This window comes from Cupressus sempervirens, chromosome 4 (assembly GCF_028749045.1).
Source record: "Cupressus sempervirens isolate cs-2001-9-10 chromosome 4, ASM2874904v1, whole genome shotgun sequence".
Classification (NCBI taxonomy): domain Eukaryota; kingdom Viridiplantae; phylum Streptophyta; class Pinopsida; order Cupressales; family Cupressaceae; genus Cupressus; species Cupressus sempervirens.
Window position 1 is genome coordinate 495,596,404 of NC_143121.1, and position 24,493 is coordinate 495,620,896.

Below are 24,493 nucleotides of genomic sequence, written 5' to 3' on the forward strand. Positions count from 1 at the left end.
AACCCCTATCAGAGTTTCCAATCCATGTGAACAATTTATTACGTAATCTAGTGTTTCTTCCATGGATTGACAATCATCATGATATCAATGCATATGATACCAGAATATCCCAAAGGAAAGAGTACTTCGTGCAATATAATGTATAAAAAGCCTTGGATCTTTTACAGTATATGAATAATTAATAGTTCAAATTTAATGCATTAGAGAAGGATTAATGACAATTATAATCATCAAACACAGATATGCTCAATAATTAACATGAAAAAATAGTTTTTAAAAAATTTCGATAAGGCATTTCCAAAAACATGTTTTATATAATCTCCATGAACTAAAGTGGTTATAAAAAATATTTGGGACATATTTTCCAAAAAGGAAATATGAAATATACATAGCTCACATGTTTACAAAGAATAAGAGAAGAATTCCAATCAAACCATGAATGGCGTGCCTCTCTAAGACTTAACTGAAGCTGCTGCCCAAAAGAACAAATTTGGAAAACCTGGATTACTATGATGTTAGGGGAACAAAGTCAAATTATGACCTTGGATTACAGTACCTTTGCATTGATCTACTTGAAATCTGATAATAGAATGATATATGACAACAAATATATAGAAAGATCTACAAAATATCAGATTCATGCATCCAGATAAATAAAATGCACAAATGGGAAAATGTAAACTAGTGAGTGAAAAGTAGAGAGAAGAAAATGCATCCTATGGATAATGGATATCTGTACAGTGCATCTAACTAAAAAACTGAGAACAACTTGTGGGACAAGAATCCTAGAATATTCAACACTGAAGGATCGAACAGAAATTAGCATTTTATTTGGAGAAAGCTTGATTCATATTTATTCAACAATGAACAATAAATATTAAAATTCTAAATACTTGAATCAGCAAATGGAAGGGCTCTAACTTCTATTATATAAATATTAAAAAATAATAATCATCGATATCAAAAGTATGAGTATATCATCATAAAGATGGTTACATTGAGGAACATGATATGTTCAATAAAACTAATAGAATATTTTTTTTTAAATTATTTTTTTAAACAAACTTTATTTTTATTGGTTGCACAAGGGACGTCCACTCATCCCCTAGAGGGGTCAAGGGACTTGTTCCCGCCCCCTGTCTCCCCACCGGAGATCGAGATGTCCCCCCGTCACTTCAAGGGATGTCCAAACGTCCCCTTTTCTCCACCAGAATGACAACGGATATGTGGCGACGTCAAAACAATGTCCCCCTGTCCCCATCTCAAAGACGTTGGGTGTAATTTTTAGGAGGTGGGGGAGAGGAGGATGCGTCCCCGTGTTACTATGGCTGATAGCATCAAATGCCTAATGCACAAGTGGCGGGAGCTTTGGGCTTCCAAATTACCTAACAATGCATTTGTGGATCTAGAGAGAGCAGAGCAATGTTGTTAAGAAGGGCCCATTTACTCAATACACAGTTTAACTTGAAAAAGTCTATAGAACAAGCAAAAAAATCATTTGCTAGACTTCAAAAATGTGTCAAAATTTAATTGTTCTGGAGGATGAGATTGTGGAGGCCCTCAAGAACCTCTAGTCTTCTTTGGTCTAGTCCTGTGTTACCGAGTTCGGACCCAGCTGCCTCAATTCGGGTTTGGGTTCGTGCAGGTCCGTGCTGGATCAAGCCCGGAAGAACCCATGGCGAACTTAGGAGAACCTAAAACAATAGGGTCCAAAATTCAATAAAACAACTTTAAATTGTTTTCTTTTAATAATTTTTTTGTGCAACCCTAAAAGGAACCTAATAAAAAAACATTTCACTCATCTAATCTCTCATGTTAATAGCAACATATGGGCTATTGGAATCGGTTTGGATTCCAATGATCAAGATCTAGATAGAGTTACAGCCAGGGATGAAGCCACTGACCCCTCATTTTATGATGACCCATTTGACCCTTGAAAGGCATTTGATACTATGATCATTGATAAACTAAGAAACACTTGTCATCTATCATTATGTTTCAAACTTTATTATTTGATGAAGTAGTCTATGTTTTGCAATTTAGTAATTCAATCAAAGATTTTCTTTACAATCATGAAGATAGATTAATGAGCGAGTATTTAATGTTCATCTTTGACATTGGGCATTGATCAATGATAAAGCAATATATATTCATAATATTAAATGACATAGTTTTGCAATTATGCACACACAGACACACACACACTCATGAACCCAAGTGGGAAAAAAAAATTGCCCGAACACACGAATCCATCCCTAAACCCGAAACAGCAACTTTAGTTTATTCTGATTTTTCTTGTTGCTTGTTTGTCTGAATGGTGATTGTCAATTGGTTGTGACTAACCTTATGGCAGCATTTAGTATATAGGGTTTTCAGCCATTCAAAACTTGGTTTACCCTTTATCAAAAACAATGTGCAAAAAGATGTAATAATGGATTGCAAACACAAAGAAGGTATGCTTAAGCTTCAAAGAGTAACACATAAATATGAATAAAGCTTTCTCCAAATAAAATGTTGCAGGTGTAATTACAAAATACATGCTACCACAATATGTTAAATCTTCAGAGATCTAAACTTTTTGCAAATACCAAAATAAAATCCATACAAAGCTTTTAAGTACAAATACAATCTTTGTGTGAGATTCCCCTCAAGAAATCAAAGGTTTTCATTCTCAAATCAAATAGCTGAACACAGATGAATACATTGGCAAATGTCTCAAAAAGAAAGAAGCTCCTCAATAACTCATTAAGCTCTTGTCCCGGAATTTGTCATGAAAAGTTGTCAATTATCCTGGCACCATAGTAACACGGGGACATGTCCCCCCCTTTTTGCCCCACGCACCGAGAAGAATGACACACCGGGGACTCCGTTTCCCCCGTCCCCAGTGGTGCCACTAGATTCCACCACCTCCAGTCGAGGATGGGGGGACGTTCCGATGTCAACTATTTGCTGATGTGACTATTTATGTTCAATGTTTGATGTTCCATGCAATGTTCAAGTATTTACTCTTTTACATCTTTATATCTTCTATTGCAATACATCTTTTCATAACCAGCATTTTAAGTACCATTATGTATAGTAGTGTAACTATGCCTGGCAGTTACAACCTTCAATTGAAACCTAAATTCCCATATTAATTATTATTTTACTTGGTTTTACTAAACATGGCCTCTTTATTCAAATATTTTATATCCTAACAAGAAAATAAAGGTATGGCCCACATAAGCTAATTAATTAAAAAAGGACATTGGATCTGCCCTTTCCCAAATTTCTTGGCCAAAACCAATGTTGAGTTAGGAGCTAATGAATCTCTAGTCCCTCCAATGTAGCATCTTCTACAAGCAGTAGGTTCCTCCAACAAACCGAGTAGTATGCAATTTCTTAAATTATTTGTAACTTTCTTCTTCTCACATGTATCAATGATGGCTACTAGCACCAAAATGAGCTTCCCTTAGCTTCCCTTCACCATCACAACGTAGTAACTCTATTGTTAGTATGATACATTTTCCAGGTGCCTTTTTGAGGTAAGCCACATAGAAAATCTGTGCATTTTGTTGCGTACTGGCAATTCCAACTCATAAGAAACTTCACTACCCCTACTAACAACTCTATAAGAACCATAGAAGCAAGGTTTGAGCTTGTCAACTCCATGTTACTTCATGAAATCTTAACTATAAGACAAAATCTCCAACTCCAATCACAAACAACCTCTCATGTGTTGTCTACTTATAATAATATTGATCTTGAGCCCAAGATAGGTGATCCTTAGGGACCTCAAAAACTGTTTTGCTATGCCTACTGCCTCACTGGCTAGTGAACACCAAACCAATGAGGATTAATGCATCAAAATACTAAAATATAAAAGGAATCAAACAAATGGACATGCGATGGGTAGTATTGTAGTTTTATTCTCCAAGGTTCAATTAATTGACCTGTGTTGCCTGCTGTCCGCTCTTCTGTAAGGAAGTCAATAAAAAACTATGCAAGTCTCTCAATATACTCGATCCACCAAATTAAATTAGCATTCCATGCCGAATTCAAAATTTATATTTATTGGTAACAAGCCAAGTTTTCTTCACAGCCCTATTCCCATGTTCAAGTACATGAATCTTTTCAGTAGCTGTCAATTTTTCAGGCAAAGAAATTTTGAGGCCACCTGAATTCTGATTTTTATCACTTTTTCATTGTCTAACAAAATTACCTTTCTTCTTTATAGTAAGGTCAAGAGAAATATTAATTCCTTGAATTCTGACTCCATGGTATGATTATTACCTAAGTACCTTTTCTTCTTGATAAGACTTGATAAGAGGATCAAGAAAAAAATTCAATTCCTTGGTGGCAAAAAGGATTTTGTTCATCAGCCCTCAGTTCCCAAGCTTGAAGACCTTGCCTTGTAAAGCAACAGCATAGGTAAGTAGGAACATGGTTTTAAAGCATTAATCTTGACTTCTAAAATTACCACCTAGGTTTACCATGGTTGTTGATCCATAGACACACCAAAAGGATGGTAAAAGCTATTTTCCAAAAATAACACAAAAGTAATCTAGCAAAAAAAAATTGACTTCCTTCTACCGGTATGTTATTTTAATCAAATAATTTAACCAACTATTGTAGCATATACAGCATTTTGTCATCCCTGGCCTGAAGCAAGGCACTCATTATTTTTTAAGCTCAAGAAATTGCAGTCTTCAGATTGAACAATTACTGTAGATGGCTATTTCTTAGAGGCAAAGATTAATCTGGAAGCTTTAATCATTTTCCCACTCAGTGAGAATAAAACATGCTTTGGTGTTTCCATAAGAGGATAAAGTATCTTTGAAATTTCCTCTTAATAGCACGTATATTTCCCTTCTATCAGAAGTATCTCCTGATATTTTTACTCATCATGGGTAAGTTTGTTTCCCTCAACATCCATACTCCTTTAATTATTTCCTTAACTGAATTGTTCCCAATTTTGCAAGATAGGGAACGTACAAAATGATAGTGCCACTTCAATATCGATCTATCCAGATATGCTAATGCTTGGCTGAGCTTCAAGAGGTGGTAGACTCAACATTGCTAATTTGCAATTAAATGGGTGTCTGTGTCGCGTATAAAACGGTTCCATTTCAGAGGGTAAATCATCTTCCATTTGGAAAATTTTAACATTTTTTACGAGGTTTTATTAGGATTGGTATGAAACAACTTTCTACTCTCAAGAGAACTTCTAATGGCTTTCTTTCTTCAGAATTTAAAACCATGGTTGGTCAATACTGCATCCCAAATCAAAGTCTTCAAAGAACTATCAACGATTGGGTGTTGGAATGCATCCCTAGAATCTCCTGCCTTTCTAGAAAACTTATCATTAACTCATTCCTTAAGAATGCCAATAAGAGGGAGATTAATATTAGTAGTCCTCCTAGATGGTTCTAGAAAATAAAAGTAGGGCCCACATAATTAATTAAAAAGGGACAGAATTGTCCTTTCCCAAATTGCCTGGCCAAAACCAACGTTGAGTTGGTGCAAATATCCGAGTGAAAATATTTCCTGCAATTCCTTGAGTTTTGTCTCTAATTCTGACTGTCCAAGTTAAATTGGTTATGTTTAATGATTCAGATTTGAAAGTTTGTAGCGTGTTGGTAGGACTAAATAGAGTAACCAAAGAATTGCATGCATGACCAATAGATATTCATGCTGAATTAACAGAATCTGATGCAATACATATAAGGGATCAAGAATGTATAAACTGCAATTAAATAATGTGTTCCTTTTTATTTTAGCTCAATTTCTCACAAATTTGAAGCTCATAAATCACACACTATTCAATAGTTAACAACTGAGGTTTGAAAGATTATTGATAGCAAGTAAAACCCGATGATGAAGCCTTCAGGAGTCCACTTATACATGACACTGATCACTGGAACCAAGCCTCGGCTGTGTCACCATTCTTGTAGCCACGCAGTCCCACCACTTCCAGTTCAACACCCAGAATATGATAACATTGAGAGAATATGATATCTCACATCCCAATCAACGTAGCAAGCAGCCTTGAATGAGTTCACTGCTAACGCCAAATAACGCGATAACTCCAGATACTGCCCAATGAACTAATATCAATTTCAATGCTTGTTATCACACTGAACATACGCTGTTACAGCTCGGGCGAGCACTTTTCATAGAGACTAACCAGTCCTCTATTACAACACGGATAAAAATTATGCTGTGAACTCCTGGACCATGGTTTGGGATTTCGTCCAAACACAACAAAACTAGAGGTTTCCGTCTCTAGAGCTTCCTCTGAAATTCGTTTATCCAGCAAATTCTACGTTTTTCCAGAACATCGCATGCCATCTTCTCCCAACCGAGCAACTATTGACATGCAAAGGAACGTTAGTGGCAGGGGGGTGAAATGACGTTCTTTTACAATACCCACAGTGTCTCTTACACAGGAAGCTTTCAGTAAAGCGCCTCATCGTCCTGAGCGTAACTGCTGACAAGGGGATGTAAAAGTGTTGCCACATCACCAAGTAATACCACAGTGGCACCTGATGGAGCTTTATTTTTCGGCAAAATCAGAACCTCCATTTGTTACCCTCTCTCACCCAGATCACTATCAACTTCACTTTCTGGATTTTTATATCTGATTAGTTATAATATGCTTTCCTCTTATATCCATGGGTTATACTTTCATACACCATTTGTCTAATGTAAAACCAATTCTTAAAAAGACCATCTTCTTCATATTAAGTTTTATACAATTCCAACCCAAGCCATACTTGAACAAACCGAACACAATTCCATTACACTTTTAGATAGTATCTACAAACAGACCAAGACATATCTAGGCAACCTCAAAGTTGACGGTTTCTAATTGAAAAGGGGAAGCTGAATCAATGAAAACAAAATTAAGCAATGATATTTCCTGACTATGTATCAATTAAGGACCTCACTGGGATATCACAGAATGCAAAATTGGGACAAAGGCTAACACAGAAAGCCAATTTACAGCAAGGCATCCAAATCAGCATTTATACATGACTGGAATCAAAGGCTGTGATTTGAATAATATTAAGGTTCCATAGCCTTTCCAGATTCAAGGTAGTAAAGAGTTAAGTTAAAATCTATTACAGTGCCTATCACTTCCAGATTTCTAATTTATTTTAGATTTCGCAAGTGCAGATCCAAATTACTTCTGGCACCAGTTGTCTCTTCAATATGAAAGGAGTAGATACGAAGCAGCAAGAGTGGCAGTTAGAAATTATGTGCACAATTTTAAAGACAATTTCTTTGATTTGCTTGAACAATATGGAGAGAAAAATTAGAGACCGTCCGGGGAGAACAACAATGTTCAGAGAAGACCATATGCCGTCAAAATATATGAATGTTCATGCCGGGAGAAGATGAATACTGCTTGTCAAACATATGTTTCCAAAAGCAAATTGTCTATGAATCGAACATTCAACTCATGGTATTGAAATGATCAAGAGTAAATCGTAGAAGATTTAGAACTATTAGCGATATCACAAAGCTTGGAAGAGAATGATAAAGCCATTGCGTGGAATAAAAGGTTGAATATATGCAATTTAATTCTACTGCATCAGCAACAAGACTCTGGAGAATATCGATTCATTCATTCTTCAACAGGCAACACCGGTAATGATTGACATGGGCGTCATATAGGTCCCTAGGTGCCATCGCTCACACAAACATCGACATTGAAAATGAAAAAAAAACCTGTAGGTTACGGACGCCTCAATTAGATTTGACGGATTTGGCAATGCGAAAATATCAAATGGAATAAATTCCTATTTGCGGTGAATTCATGAAATATTAATGGCCCGAGAACTATATTAAGGTGCTCATGATAGTAAAAGATTAAAAGGTGCGATAGTGAGGTCATTAAAATAAAATTGTATTAAGATACATAATTTATTAATAACAAGAAATGACTTAGAAATAACTTTTCATTTGAAAGGTCACGTCTCCCTTAGATCCAAGGTTACCAAGAGAGTAGGGTACTTGGAGACCTTGGAGACTGGTAATAGTATGACTAATTTTTAAAAATAGGAGACTGGGGTACTTGGAGATGTTAATTGTTGTTTAATATAATTTAATAATTTTTAGAAAATATAATGACATAGAACTTTGAAAACAAGAATAGTGGTATTATAACATTAAGTTTAGATACACAAAAGTTAAAAGTCATTGTGTTGAAGGGTGAAAGAATTCAGAACTCAATATATATTTTATATTAGATGCCAAAGGATATGGGATGTGTGACTGAGAAATTTTGTATTGTTCTTCTGAAATTGGAGAAGGTTCGAATGGATTTGTCCCTATAAGATACTTGAGAAGGTTGGAGATACCCAGTGGCTTCCATTATTTCCAACGATTGAGTTGATGTTACGCAAATATCTCTTATTACCATTTATGTGATCTCTTTAAATGAAGAGCTGTTAGTAGATCATAACACTACAAGAAAAGGAAATAATTATACATCATTGACAAGTCTTTCTAGAGGCAATTAAGCAAATTGATTTGAAAACTATAGTGGCTATCATTATCAACGCTAACATATAAGTAATAATGATTTTTAAGGGGTGATGATAGAGGATAAGATTTAGGAGCTTTTATGATGCCTTATGCTAAATATTTTTGGTGGGAGACATCAATTGTTGGTTTGGGGACTTTGGAGATGGCAACCAAAACCTCGTGCATCCAAACATTTTTGGGGACATCTCCAGTACCTAGAGACGTGTCGCAAGTACTGGGGGTCTCCGAGACACATCTCAGGGTGTAGGAGATGGGTCTCCTGGTAACTATGCTTATATCTAAAATATAAATAAGGGGTATGCTATTTGTAAATAAGATATTTGAACTTTCATATTCAACAAGAAGCATTTATAAAAGATATATTTTTGTAAGGAATAAGGGCTTAAATATGACTTGTAATATAAATTCATTTATTTTATTTTAATAATAAAATAAAATGTCCTTTTTTTATTTCTAAATGGCATGGAGAATTAAACTGCAGATAATTCGTCTTTTATAATCATTTTTCAATTATGTATACAATTTAAATGTCAAATACATGGACACGGTCATTTAGCATCTTAAACTCAATCATCACAGATATTGTGAAATATTTAATTGTTTCTGAATCTATGTCCAGTTTGTCTCTTTACCAGAGGAGTTAAAGTTCAATCTGGACTAATTTAAGATTGCATATATATTTGCTCTGTCACATCTTGATTATTTAATTGTTGGCAATATAAGTGCGTGGAACATTATAAAGTTGTATGTGAAAATCTTCACTAAAGTTGACTCTATTGCCCAAATGAGCAGAGGCACTAGTCTTTTTATTATTAAAGTCAGAAAATCTATATCTTCCTACAAGCATCAAATCGATTATTACAAACATTATACAAAACATCCAACCAATTCAGACACTTAGCATTCAATTTCATTTTGATAGAGCTCAAAGACCTTGCCAGCCAGAGAACTCCAAAGCTTGAATTCGCTTTAGAAAAACTCTAAACCTAATAATCAAGTTCAAGGAGAAGGTCTACCCGCCTAGGTGTAGCGGAGCCTGAAGTGCAAGGGAATCAAGGTGATTCTCGTTCATTGGCCAGAATTGATTGTGGAATCCTATCGGAGAAGTGGCAGGCTCTTGGATTTCCAATCTGCAGTTTCGGGAACTAACAGCACCAACCAAGGAAAGGGGCATAATAAGGTTTGTGTAATTAAACATTAACATGCACTCTAAAACAAAAGTGTTAACAAATTCCAAATTATGTCCTCCTAAAGCATCCTATGGAGTTTAATATCTTAACCTACCAAGAAGCAAGAAAAATAGGCTAAGTGTTGAAATAGGGAATATACTAAGGTGGGGTACATGACAGTCCTCCCTCCCTAGGATTGCTTGCCCTCAAGTAATCGTAATGTTGGATCTTGAAGTATGTGCTTGCTTTCCGAAATTTGCATCTGCCCCGTCCTATGGGAAACAAGTCCGTGATGCCACCAATCAATTTCAGTCATAGGTTTTAATGTGAGGAATGTCTCCAACTTATGTATCCAGGCATTAGCTGTAGTTTTCCAGTTGTGATCAAATATAGGTAAAGTTAATTTGTTCATGGCGTGCTTCAAGTTCCCGTTTGGGCCTCTAGGCCTTCTATCCTGTCTAGCTCTTGCCATCGCTCCTGGCTGTCCCAAATACTGAGCAAAGCTCAAATTTGGCTTAACATTATCAGGGAATAGATCCCAGTCAGCATGCACAACAATAACATCCTCTTGAATAACCATTGTTGTCCTGCATTACCCACTTCTACTTCGTCATTATTCTCAGCAACTATTGGTAGCAATACTCTATTTGTGGTACGTGTAGGAGCTCTAACACCTCGTGGAGACCCAGTTGCACTTCCTCCTTCGTTGTGATGGCTTTGAGGTCTTCTTGGCCCTGTGTAACTGCTTTATTGCCTCAATGAGTTGTTCTAAAATGTCAACAACAAGGTTTTGTCCTTCCCTAAGGGCTCTCAATGTTTAGCTGGCCTCTTTGTCTATTTCCTCTGCCTGATTTGCAGCGATTCCAGTATTTGATTGAACTCCCATAATCTCTAATACTGTCCTTTCTTCTGGTATGATAGGTGGTTTCCAAAACCTACGTGGTTCCCTAGTATACTGATGCATTCAACACAATTATCTACTAGTTAGCAGGTTCACTGCTCTGATACCACTGTAAAATTACAAGTGAAAATGTTTCCTGCAATTCCTTCATTTTTTTCTCTAATTCTGTCTCTAGTTAAATTGATTATCTTTAATGGTTCAGATTTGTAAGTTTGTAGTATGTCGGTAGGACTACACAAAGAGTAACCAAATCCTTGTATACATGATCAATCTAAGTTACCGATTCGGATGCAGACTCAGAAACGGATGCCGGAAGCGTGAATTTTACGGATGCCGGAAGCGTGAATTTTATGGATGCCGGAAGCGTGAATTTTTTTTTTTTTGAGGGATGCAGATGCGTATGGATGCCTGTGTGTGCCTCTGTGTGCCTGTGTGTGTGTGTGTGTGTGTGTGTGTGTGTGTGTGTGCGCGTGTGTGTGTTGCTAGACATTATATATATAATTGTCTATTTGCTGTCCCTCACAAAACACCCAACATTGCTTACATAGGGCAATATATAAATGTCTATCTGCTGGGAGTTCATTGAGTGCTAACTGCTGTATATGGCTTATCTACCACAGAGGAAGCTGTCTATGTTAGGGACTGCTACAGCAGTTCCATATAAGTCTGAAATACTCCATTAAGGGTGTTGTACAAGATGATTGAGGTCCGTACCAGGCCTGTAGCTGAGTTCTGGGCAGTGACTGAGACTGTGACAGAGTTCTGGGTAATGATTTGGTCAGTAAACAAAGTTAGCACTCAATAAACGCACCCTGCCAGCATCCAACGCACTTCCAAACGCATCCCGCATCCGTCCGCATCCAGGGCTACAGGGCACGAATCGGTATCCTAGTGATCAATAGATATTCATACTGAATTAATAGAATCAGATGAAATACATATAAGGGATCGAATGAATGAACAGCAAGTAAATAATGTGTTTGTTCTGGTTTTGTTTTAACAACCCAACTTCTCACAAATTCAAATTTCATAAACCACACATGATTCAATAGTTAACAACTAAGGTTTGAAAGATTATTGATAGCAAGTAAGAACCTGATGATGATACCTTCACGAGTCCGCTAATAAGTGATATTGATTGACGGAACTAAGCCTCAATTGTGTCGTCTTGTTCCTACTTGCACATCCCACCACTTCCAATTCGACGCCCAGAAAATGATAACATTGAGAGAATCAATGTAGCAATGTAGCAATGATATCTCACACCCTAATCAATGTAGCAAGCATACTTGAACCAGTTTGCTGCTAACACCAGATAACCTGATAACTCTAAGTATTGCCTGATGAGCTAATATCGATATCAATGCTTGTTATCACACTGACCACACACCGTTACAGCTCGCTCAGGTGAGCACTTTGCTTAGCTATTACCAGTCCTCTAATTACAACATAAGTAGAAGTTCTGTTGTGAACTCCTCAACCATGGTTTGGGACTTTGCCCAAACGTAAAAAGACTAGAAGTTTCTGTCTCCAGAGCTTCCTCTGAAATTTGTATCTCTAGCAAGTTCTATGTTTTTTGAAAACATTGCATGCCATCTTGTCCCAAAGGAACCACTATTAACATGCAAAAGAACATTACTAGCAGAGGGATGAAACGATGACCTTTTACAGTACCCAATGCATCCATTACACTGGAAACTTTCAGTAAATTGCCTCTTCATCCCAAGTGTAACTTCTGGCAAGGGAATGTAAGAGTGTCACCACATCATCAAGTAATACCAAGGTAGTACCGACCAAGGAAAGGAGCATACTAAGGTTTGTATGATTAAACATTAATGTGCACTCTAAGAGAAAAGTGTTAACAAATTTCAAATGATGTCCTCTTTACGCACCCTGTGGCATTTAATACCTTAGCATACCGGGAAGCGAGAAAAATAGGCTAAGTGTTATAATAGGGAATTACACCAAGGTAGGGCTAAGTGCTATAATAGGGAACCACACCAAGGTTGGGGACATGGCAGAAGGGTACTCAAGAATCTCTAGTCCTTTCCATGTAGCATCTTCTAAAAGTGGTAGCTTCCTCCAACAAACCAAGTAACACATGATTTCTTAAACCATGTGTACCGTATCTTCTTCTCACATGTATGAAGGATGGCTTCTAGCACCAAAATAAGCTTCACTTCACCATCACATTGTAGCAATTCTACTATTAGTATGATACATAGAAAATTTGTGAATTTTTCTTCCTATTGGCAATTTCAACTCATAAGCAACTTCACTAACCTTTTAAACAATTATGTAAGGTCTATGGAAGCAAGGTTTGAGCTTGTCAACTCCATGTCACTTCATGAATTCTTAACTATAAGAGTATAAACATAGAAAAAACATCTCCAACTCCAACCTCAAACAACCTCTCCATGTGTTGCCTACATAAACAAATGTTGATCTTGAGCCCGCAATAGGTGATCCTTAGGGAACTCAAAAGTTCTACATTGTGCCTCTGCTCACCAGCTATTGGTACCTTGTTGTTAGTGAACACCAAACCTATGAGGATTAATGCATCACATCCTTACAAAATTATAAAAGGAGTCAACCAAATGGACATGCAATGGGTGGTATTGTAATAATATTCTCCAAGGTACAATTATTTGACATGTGTTGCCTATTGTCAACTCCATTGAAAGGAATGCAATCATAATTTATGTCAGTGGCAAGTCTCTCCATATACTTGGTCCATCAAATTAAATTAACATTCCATTAAAAATTGTGATAACCCCTTTGTGTAGACAAAAAGTTTTGAAAAGGATAGAATGGGTGTTGGTTGAAATGATCAGAAATTTAGTTTAAGAAAATCAACATAATTCAATCTCTTAGACTATTGAACAAACATTAAATCGTAAATCAACTAGCATTAGCTACCAATACCACAGTTCATCTAACTGGAATTAAAAACTTCAGAATTTTGTGCACATGTAGTTTCCAATAGAATTAAAAGACCACATTAATTCAAAAAATTGAACTCAAACTTATTGATCACATAGCTCGGTCCGTGAGATTAAAACTAATAACTATCATCCACCTAATATTGGGTCGCCAGCCACACCATATGTAATTTTCCTTGCAAGAGCATATAGGGACGTGAATTCCAAAACCAGCACCTGCTTCACGTGCAGATCAAGCATGAACGGAAACCACAATCTGTTGTTTATAGTAGAGATTCGATAAGGTCTCTCTTATGTGGAGATAATCCTTCATGAAGCTCATCTAGATCCAATCACATAGTACCAACCGAGGGACGACACCTTAGAATCACAGCTCAATGACTTTATTTCCAGTGTGCTTAAGTATGATGCTATCATACCTAAACAACTATGATATTCAACTAGTCTTCTACACCACGGCGCTAGTTCATGCAGCAATGATATTTCATATAATTTGCAATTGAAAATTATAATCTAGGAAGAATGCAAACATAACTAGACAAGGTATCGTCCCATCCACTAGAAAGAAGGGGTTATGTCCTTCATGTCCTTCAAGTTTATGAGTTTACCTTTGCAGAGTATTGCATCCTCCAATTTTTTGAATGAATTATCTCTCCTGCAATGCCATCAAAAGACCCTGGACACCACCCAAAATGCACAAGCAAGAAGCCATACTCAAGCCAACATGCACCCGATGGCAAAGACGTTGCAAGCGTAATTGATGGGGTGATGTAGCAGCCAAGCCGGAGGCGGTGAGGAGGGGTGTACCACATGAGATGTGGGCCAACACCAAGACATGCATGAAGGAAGATGATTAAAACTGAGGAGGAATATAAAATGAATAGACTTCAACTTAACTATCCACACTCAAGGCACCCCTTGCAAGATGACATAGGCCCATCAGGGTGCAAAATAGGCTAAGTGTTAACTAAGGACTTAGCGAAAGGGAACATGACGGTCCTCCCTTGCCAAGATTGCTTTCACTCAAGCAATTGAAGCGATGGGTGTTGGAGAATCTACTCACCTTCCCATGTAGCATCTTCAATTGGCAAATTGGCCCATATAACCAGGTACTCTCTAATGGTCCTACTTCATAATTGTCTTTCTTTGGTCTTAAGCACTTCAATTGGTATCAACTCCAACTTGCCCTCTTCATCAAGTGGAGGTAAGCCTGGTGATACGGGAACATGCCACCCTAATGCCCTTTGCAGGCAAGAAACATGAAAGATACTATGAATCCGACTGTCTGATGATAATTCAAGCTGCTATGCAGCTTCCCCAATTTTCCTTGTCATCTTGTAGGGTCCATAAAATTTAGGCCTGAGTTTCTCAAATCCACTCTTTTTCAGCAAACTCTACCTATAAGGTTGGAGTCATAGGAATACCATATCCCTGAGCTCAAAAAAATTCTCAGTTTGATGCCTATCAACATAATGTTTTTGCTAGTTCTGAGCGCGCTGAATGTTTTCTCTAAGAACAGATAAATTATCTTGTTGCTTTTGCAATCAATCTTTGGCCAAAGGTGTCCAGCTATCTGACAGAGCTAAATACACAAAAGAAAAGGTTTGTACCCATAAAGGGCTCTAAAAGGGGGAATACCAAAGGGCATATGATAAGTAGAATTGTAGCAGTATTCACCCAAATACAACTATTTCACCCATGCTCATTACTGCCCAAAAACATAGTTACTGAGGTACTCCTCTATCCACTTATTCAGTATCTCCATTTGATCATCCGTTTGGGGGTGGTAACTAGTGCTGGGTGTCAACTAAGTCCCCGCAAGTCTAAAAAGTTCCTGCCAAAACATGCTAAGGAACTTATTGTCCCTGTCACTAACAATGGTATTGGGTAGACCATGTAATCCAAAAATATCCCTGAAGAACAATGCTGCTACTTGTAAAGTTGTCCAATCAGTGGCAACTGCAAAGAAATGAGAGTACCCGTTAATCTGTTTACCACTATTAATCTGTCTACCACTACATAAATACTATCTCTACCCTGTACTTTCGGAATCCCTGTGATAAAATCCATGGATATACTTGCCCATTTGTGCTTAGGAATCGGTAGGGGCTGCACTAAACTAGTGAGATGTACCTGCTCTGACTTGTTCTGCTGACAGGATAAACAGTCTTTGATATGACGCAGGACATTGCTCTTAAGATCCTTCCAACTGAAACTCTCTCGTATCTTCTTGTAGGTCTTAATGTACCCAGGGTGGCCCGTTGTAGGGCTTGATGGAAACCTCATTTATTAGATCAGGACTTGCATTTTGAGTATCACTTTTTCATTCTGTTGTGGATCTTTGATCAACTTCTGTTGGATAGGGGTTTTCATTTGCACAAGATAATGATCAAATACTACGGTTTGATCAATCAGAACCAGATCTGTATTAGTTGAATATGGAAGCCCAGAATACGAGTGGTTTTAGGAATTTACATTCATATGCAGAACTTGATATGATACTGATATAAATGGGAGTATACAGATGCAACTGTGAGTTCCTCCAGTGAAGAGAAATCAACAGAGAACATATATAGCAGGCTCCAAATCATTAGGACTATGCCACAGACTAGAAGCAGCACTGCCTTGAATCTCCAGACAGGTTTCAGAGGAAAATATTGATTTAAACAGAAGTCCTGTTTTGTGCCAGATTTTGTTCTGCTTCTTTTCCAAAAACTCACACACATGGCTGTATCGGCTTGCTCTGATCCTGAACATAGATGCATCTCTGGCCTGCATATAATCTCAGTCATATGCACTGAAGTCCTGGTTTTTCTAGCAGCAAAGTCTGGAATCATTAAATTGCAGAGGACTGCCATGTTCAGAAAGTAAGCATATTTGGAACATATTGGAATTAACTTCAGAGGTCTTGCTGAAAATTACAACAATCTGGCCATGCAGATATTCCAGATTTATAGTCACAAACTGAGAATGGGAAGGATTGTTGTGAATGTAGTACAGAACTGTCCTGGACAAATTGAGACCGCACATAAGAGACAGACTGTGAGCACAGATAATGGTATTGCAGCAGCTTCATCAATGCCATTACAGACATATCATCAAGTTTTGTTTAATCTGTTGTAAGGTCCACCAAACAGATCAGTTATTCCTGAGAATGCCATCTCACTAGGCATTAGTATGCACCAACAGCTTAAGGATTAGGTTGAACCAGTGCCTATTGATAGTTTTTAGTATAAGGATGAAATAATAGTATTCAGTCAAAAATACCAAGACATTGTTGATGTATCGAGAAATCTCAAGAACTAGTCATTGTGGGAGGAGACATGATTGAAAGCTGAAGGTAGTTTCCATGGCACAGTCTTTGTTCGTCCATTAGTGAAGCCTGGAGTGTTTGAGACATTTATATATGGGATTAGAAGGAGTTTGAATGCCAATATATTAAGCCCAGGCAGATTTAAAAGGCAATCATATGATCAAACTCACGCACATGTGGAATCATAGACAGGATTGATGCATGGGATAACAGAGCAATCAGAAAACCATATATTTCTAACTTGACGGAGTGGATGTTACTTCTCAAATTAACAGAGAGGTCACACCTGAGTATGTGATGCAATAAGTGTAATATTCGTATTTGATGCCAAATGATGAGTTTAAGTGGATTCACGCACAGGCATATAAGAAGACTTCTTTTGCAAATCCGCAGAAGGAGCATGTGTAGAAATGGAGTGTGCAATGTCCTCATACCCAGTTGGTTAAATCTGGAAGTCGTGCCTTTCCAATCCGCCAAGTAGTTATCATTGTGCACTGGTCATTTGGGGGCATCAAATCATTATCATCATGATCAGTTTCCAAGCTTCAGAAAATCCCCAAGAAATGAATTTTATATCAATTACCAAAAAAGTCTAATGATTTTCGTTTTTGCGGCAGGGCTATGTGATTTAGTATGGGAAGGAGTGTCACCGATGTCCAGATAGAAGTAATATTGCGTGGATGATTCATCGCCTGAGCAACCCGTTTCATATGTTTAAACATGCAGTTGTCTCATTGATAGGAAGTTATAATAAGACAGTTTGTATTTATTTACATTAGTAAATAGATGTATATTTGTAAGTAATTAAGATTAGGTTTGTGAAGGGATATGACTTTTCCTTGTGCACCTTTTCGTTGTTTATAAATATGTAATACAAGATCCAAAAGGAACTTACAATACTTTTTTTTTATACTCATATTCATATATACAGAATTCATACTTGCACTCTACCAAAAAAATTCATGGTCAATGAGTGAAATATTTCCTACTCCCACACCTTTTACTTTTAAGACATACTTTTTCCTCCAGAATGATTTTCTATTCCATCTGAATTGAAAAGTAGAAATTTGGATGAAATATTCTCAGCTTACAAGAATACTTTTTTAAGTCCAAGACCTCTCAAAGGCTCTTTCACATTGCATGTCTTATCACCTTTTCACCTATCATCTTCGTTGCCCTCGACTCCCTTACTGGCCAATTTAAGATTTGGGTGAGAAGATTAAGAGCCAAATCTCTATTATCAGCTTTTCTTTCTCTTCATCTTTAACTTGTTCTTTTACTACTCCCAAGTATTTGATTTATTTTCTTTTAAACACTATTGAGGCACTGATAGAAATCTTAAACTTTCCATGTAAACTAACCCATCACCCATGACTTAAGTAAAGGATCTGAGCTACCACATTTTATACTTCATGGATCAATTTAGCATCTTTGATTATATATTAATACTAAGGCACCAAACCAAAAATTCAATTAGCCAACAATGTCTATTATGCTAGTATTTCCATCTCCTTTGCATTAGTCAGACATCCACTAATTCTACTTTGACAGCTTCAATTTTAAGGGTTAATATTTGAGGCTTCTTGGTCTCCTACAATTGTTTTAACATCTCTTTGGAATATTGGCTCCAGATGTATTCCATTAGTGCCAAGATTTCCTTAACATCGAATAAGCTGGAAGGTTGTGTGGCATGTCTCCACCATATAGGTCATCCTATACACGTACAGCTTCACAAGCAACCTCTTCTCTCAGTTTGCGCCCAAGTCTCATTGCACATAGTAAAAAATGATGCAGCAGTTACAAATTATGGGTTTGAGCTTGCCGAAAGTTTCAGATCAGAAACTAACGATAAGCAATTAGATCAATCCAGTCATGCAAATTCAGCAAATGAGTGGGAGATGCAAGAAACTCATTAAAATGACTTTCAAAAAGAGTGTATCGAAATGTATGTCTTAGAAGTGCTGATTTATGTATATTAAATCTAGCAGAAATTTGATATCTTTTTGTGACTCTAGATATCATGAGGAAGATTGGAAGGAGCAGTTGATGGCAACAGGCCAAAATGAAATGGAAGTCCTAACAGATTCAGATAGCACAAAAAGGCTCATCTAAGGATACTTTACAGAGAAAACTGATTGAAAAATAAGACGGAAAAGTGTTGTCAGGACTAAACAAATTCTCACTATCTTAGATTTACAATGAAGCATGCAATGAAAACATTGAAATTAGACTATGTGCATATGATCAAAGATAGAGATGTGACCATCAAAATTTTCAAGTAAGGCCTTAACTGTATCTAAGAAAATGAAAGTAAATGTTAGTGAAACCTTTGAGCTTAAGCTAACCAGGAATTCTTTAGAAAGAACTCAGATGGCACCATTGGAAGTAGAAGATCAGCTTGACAATGCATAGATTGTTAGATAACTGAGTGGGGGGGGAGTCAATAATAACCAGTTATCCTACAGGTCCTTAAAACTCTTTTTCAGAAACTCAACACTTTTAAAGTTTCAGGTAACTACCATGATAAACAAATTAAACTTCCCAATATCATTCAACTTAATGTTTCCAGTAAACTATTAAATTCATACACCAAGTATCCAAGTAAACTTCATTTGTATACCAAATTGCAACATAAAATAAGAAACATGAAATAACATGCAACACATTCAATATTCACACAATTTCAAAAAAGTATTAAGTGAAAACCCTGTGAAGGGAAAAACCACCTAGGGCCGGCAACCCAAAAAATTCACCCTTTTGAAGTGAGTTGTGTTACGAGCCAACCATGTTAAAGGTTACATGCACATTGTTAATGTGACCTTGTTAGAGGATTTACACAAAAGATCATCCAGATCTTATCACTCCTTAATAAGAGTGGCCTACTCTAAAGGGCTTACAAACATTCAAAGGAATGACACCATACAAATGGGTTTACAAACTGGATTGTTAAGTCCACTTGATTAAGAGATTTTCTTCTACAATGGTTAGATTGTAACAGTAAGATGATCTATTTGAAATAGAAACTACCTTTGCTTGATCAGATCTCCATTTCACTCATACCTTGTCCTCTGTACATCCTCTTTCTTCCTTCTAACTGGTCCTCTCACATACACATTAACTTCACACTTCACTTGCTAGATCTCACAATGTTGCTCTACTCGATTTCACCTTCTTTCTTCTTCTTCACATATAACTTGATCAGCAACAATGAACATCTTGTTCATCTCTTAAATAGACAACTTATTGCCGCTTCACTAGACTCTTTTCTGTTTTGCCGCTTAATCACAACCGTCCAATCTTCATCCTGCTCAGATTCATTGAATCTAGACACTCAAGTATCAAACCTTCACCTTGAACTTTGTGATTCATTTTGAATTATTAAATCTTCTTCAAATCTTCTTTGAATTTCTCCAACCATAGATCTCATAACTAACTCCATCCTTATCTTCACAACTTCTCGAACAATCTTTATTTTCATCAAATATCGGCCTCAAATCAATTCTCTTCCAAACTATTCTTATTTCTCTTGCTCAATTAACACCACACCTCACTCAGTTAATACTACACTCGGTTAACACTGTTCTTGCTTGGTTAATATTGATCATCCTTCATTCACTTTACGCGCGTTTGGTGACAACTGAGTTCTTCATTCACCAACCAAACTGACTAGCTCGACGCAACTTGCTATCTCTTTGTCTTCTCAAATCATGATTTCAATACTTAATCAAACATGATAACAACACTAAATCAAATCATGTAAAACAATCAAATCAACATTATACTATAAAAGTCTAATTCATCAAGTGCCCATTGAAATCCATACACTTATCAATACTTTCTTCACCATTATACTTCTTCAAATCCTCTTCATCAATCAAATGATATGGCACTCTACTAATTAGCATAATCTCTTACCAATCATGTTTGACATCAATGACAACATAACAACTGATATGACTCTTCCACAAACATTATCAGCGTTGTCATTTGGGGTTAACACGGATTACTTTAACAAGAGAGAAAATGAAGAAAAGTATAAAGAAATATGAGGTAATTGATGAGCTTCATACATTTCAAGAGGATTTTAATTCAGATCAATTTCATAAAAAATCTAGATGTAAGTACAGAGTTGTACTAGCATGAAGCGTGGACTAATCAGGTGAACAAGAATAATTTCAATCTTTTTCAAATGACAACTTTTTGAATTGGATGAAAGATATCTTTTAATAACCCATTCTTTTGAGATGGATCTTGAGGTTTATCCTTATTCAAATTATATTGATTGTGATTATATCAAAGCGGCACAACAAAAGCAACCTACACCACAAGAAGGATTGAGGATTGGCAATTGCAAATTTCCAATATTGATATGGGATCCAAGTGAAAATTGCATATGAGAAAAGTGCTCCACTAGATCAGCTTGCTGAAGTTTTTAGATCAGCAACTAATACAAATCAATTTGACTATCTTCACACATATAGCTCATGGTATGAAGGTATTCTTAATAGCAGGAGTTTATTGCAAGGCAATGAGAAAGTACCATTGGATTGAAGCAAAATAAAAGAATACAACTTGTAGATAATATAAATTTATTAATGTCCAACAAGAAACCACGAAAAGGATCTAAGGGACTAAAAGCATACATCCAAGGAGACTAACAACAACAAGACCACCAAACGGTGTACGGGAAAGAGCAGAACAAAAGAAAACAAAAAGGTGAAAGAGAAGCCAAAGCAAGGACAAGAACAAGAACACCACCAAGGCAAGGACTAGGGATGCCTCCTAGGTGCAAAGAAGTCCAGAATAAAAGAGTAAGGCCAAGGGAAACCAAGAATCCTAGTGCATCTTTGAGTACTCCTAGAGGGGTGACGTTGTCAAGATAGCCTACTACAATGACTCATGGATCCAGAATGACTAATGGTAGAAGTGTTGACCAAACGCTTCACACCCTGAGCAAGAGACAAAAGCGAGAAGAAGTCGTTGATAAGTTAAGTCGAGGCCTAGCTCAGAGGAAAAAGACATTGCCAAGTATCGTCGCGGAATTGTATGGTTTCCCGAAGGTAAAACACGAGACATCTCTAATCCATATACCTGAAGAAGGTTGAGAAGGACCAACAATCTTTGAACAAGCAGTAGTATCTCCCTTTAATCTCATAGTAGGTAGCACATCGGAAAAAAAGATAGGTCTTAATCTCCGATTCAGCTAAGGTACATAGCCAACAAATCCGGTCCTCCCTATTAATGTGGTGAGTAGTCTGTATCCGAAGCCTATGAGAATCAACCCAAAAGGAAGCCAGACAAATACGCAGAGCATGGCACAATTGTCGTGACAAATAACCTTGGCATGCAATAATCCCATCCTAAATATCCAAAAGTTGCTCAGTGTAGAAGGCCATTTGCAAATGTAACCCACCTGGGGGATTACTCCAAGTCGTAGAAATGTTGTGCCTATAAATGTCAAGTCTAACACACCCGTTCAGCACTTGCTAAGAAGTTAGGAAGTGAGCAGGAGCATCCAACAAGAACTAGAAGGGGGGAAGGCTGTCAATTCCGATCCCAATAGCACCTAACAAAGTAGTGGCTTGAGCGTACCAATAAGCCCTAGTGGCAATGTCAACGTCGGCAATGACAACTTAAGAACAATAAGCCAAATAAAATTAGCAATGTCAACCTGCCGCTAAGTCGACAAAGCCATGGAGATAGTGGAGAAACCAAATCAAATCAAAGGTATCCCCCAACGTGAAGGGGTTAAGCCCCAAACTCAACAAGAATAATATAGTAAGTGGACCGATGGCATCTGATAATCCCTGGAGGAGAAGCATCTGAACTCGCTTGATTGAGGCCTAATCTGATTTGAGGGAGGGGCCCCACACCATGGAGCCACAAAGAACAATCGGTCTAACTAAGGAGCCCAGGAGGGATAACTTAGACATAATATCCTAAAAATGATCTCTAAAGCAATATCCCTTCAAAATGGCAAGGGACCCATCCCATTGCCTATCCTAGGCTAAATGGATGGTCTCAAGCTAAAGTGAGGTCCAAAGCACTTAACCCCGAGGTAAGTATAAGAGAAGTAATCTCGACCCCCTGACCCTAAAAGTGAAAATGTAAATGCGAAATCTTCAAGCAATTGAAGACCATGAATCGAGTCTTGCTCAAGTTCAAAACAAGTTGGCGTAAGTCCCAAAAGGATGCAAGCCTATCAAGAAGCCTCTGAAGACCCTCCGAAGAGGAGAGCATAAAAGCCACATCGACAACAAAGAGAAGGTTGGAGATCATAACCTAATGCAAGTAACATCCATCAACAGGGTGCGAAGAGTTCCTGAGAAATGCTTCAGCCTCATCCATGTAGATGTTGAATAACATGGGCGAGAGAGGGCAACCCTGTTTCACACCAATAATGCTCAAAATAGTATCGGAGAAACCCTCGAGTGTCCTAAATCTTCTCTCAACAATCTCATAGAGCCTCATAATAATTGTCAATAACATCTCAGAAATCCCAATATCTCTAAGTCTCTGGAAAATCAGAGGCCTTATGAAGGTCCACAAAACATCAGTAGACTTTCGCCCAAGCGGTGCCAGGCCTCCTCAATAATAGTACGTAGAGTCAAAATATGGTCCATAGTCTAATAGTCTATACGAAATCCAGCCTGGCCCATGGCACAACAAAGTCACCTGTCAAGCATGCTGGATAAGATAGTGTTCAACATTGTGGCATAAAGTTTGGCAAAGGTGTACCCAATCATGATGGTCCTATAGTTGTCAGGGTCGGAAGTAACACCCGACTAATGTTTTGGATAGATCACGTGCCTCAACCAAGAGTCAAGAAAACAATGAAAACCACACTATTAAAAAATGTGTAAAGCGTAGAACCCTTCCTCATTCATTGCACTGTTGCATCCCATGGATCTTATGGCCTCGTGAATGCTGATCTGTCGACCAGTGATGGCAATTATAGTCTCAACCGATGATGATACGGCAACGAGAGAGAGCAACTATGTCTACCCACCTAGTGCTGAAAATGTAGCAATGTGAAAAGGGGGTGAAGCAAAAAGAGGGTAGGCCAGGAATATCATAAAGCACGAAGGTATGGGAGGCGAGGGACCGAAGGTCAAGGGTGAAAGCCTAGGGGGATGCTGAGGGAACAAGGTGCACTAGAAATGCTTGGGGTTACAAATAAGCCTATCACAAAAGGATCTACACTGAAAAGCAATGAATAGCTACTTCTTATGCCAAAGTAAGCAGTGGTAAGAGAAACGTAGATGAGTGTAGGAAGGGGAGCTAGCAACAAAGGTCGAGTGTAAAGAGCGGTGAAATTTTTTACACTCATCATCATACCAATGGTTCAAATAGGGCAGGTTTTATGGCATTTGAGGCTAAGGGAGGAGTGAGCAGTATGGTGTGGGATGTGATGGAACTCTAAATTATGGCAGAATTTAGCATAGTTGGAGAACTCGCCAAGTTTTCCAGTTTGGCGAGTTCTTCCTGTAAAAACTTGCAGGATTTAAGTACTCGGCCGGGGAAAAAAAATCGCCAATTAATCAACAAGTAATCAACGAGTTTTTGTTTAAAACTCGCGGTGACAGTCATAATTAAAAAACTCGCGCACTATGATAGCAATATAGTGCAAAAAGTC

At 37.5% G+C, this 24,493-nt stretch overlaps 1 protein-coding gene across 1 annotated transcript in view; it reads right to left on the reverse strand.

Moving 5' to 3' along the window:
* LOC149562105 (putative protein phosphatase 2C 25) overlaps window positions 1–24,493 on the reverse strand; it is a 92,527-nt gene that overhangs the window by 705 nt on the left and 67,329 nt on the right. The gene's annotated exons all lie outside the window — the stretch shown is intronic.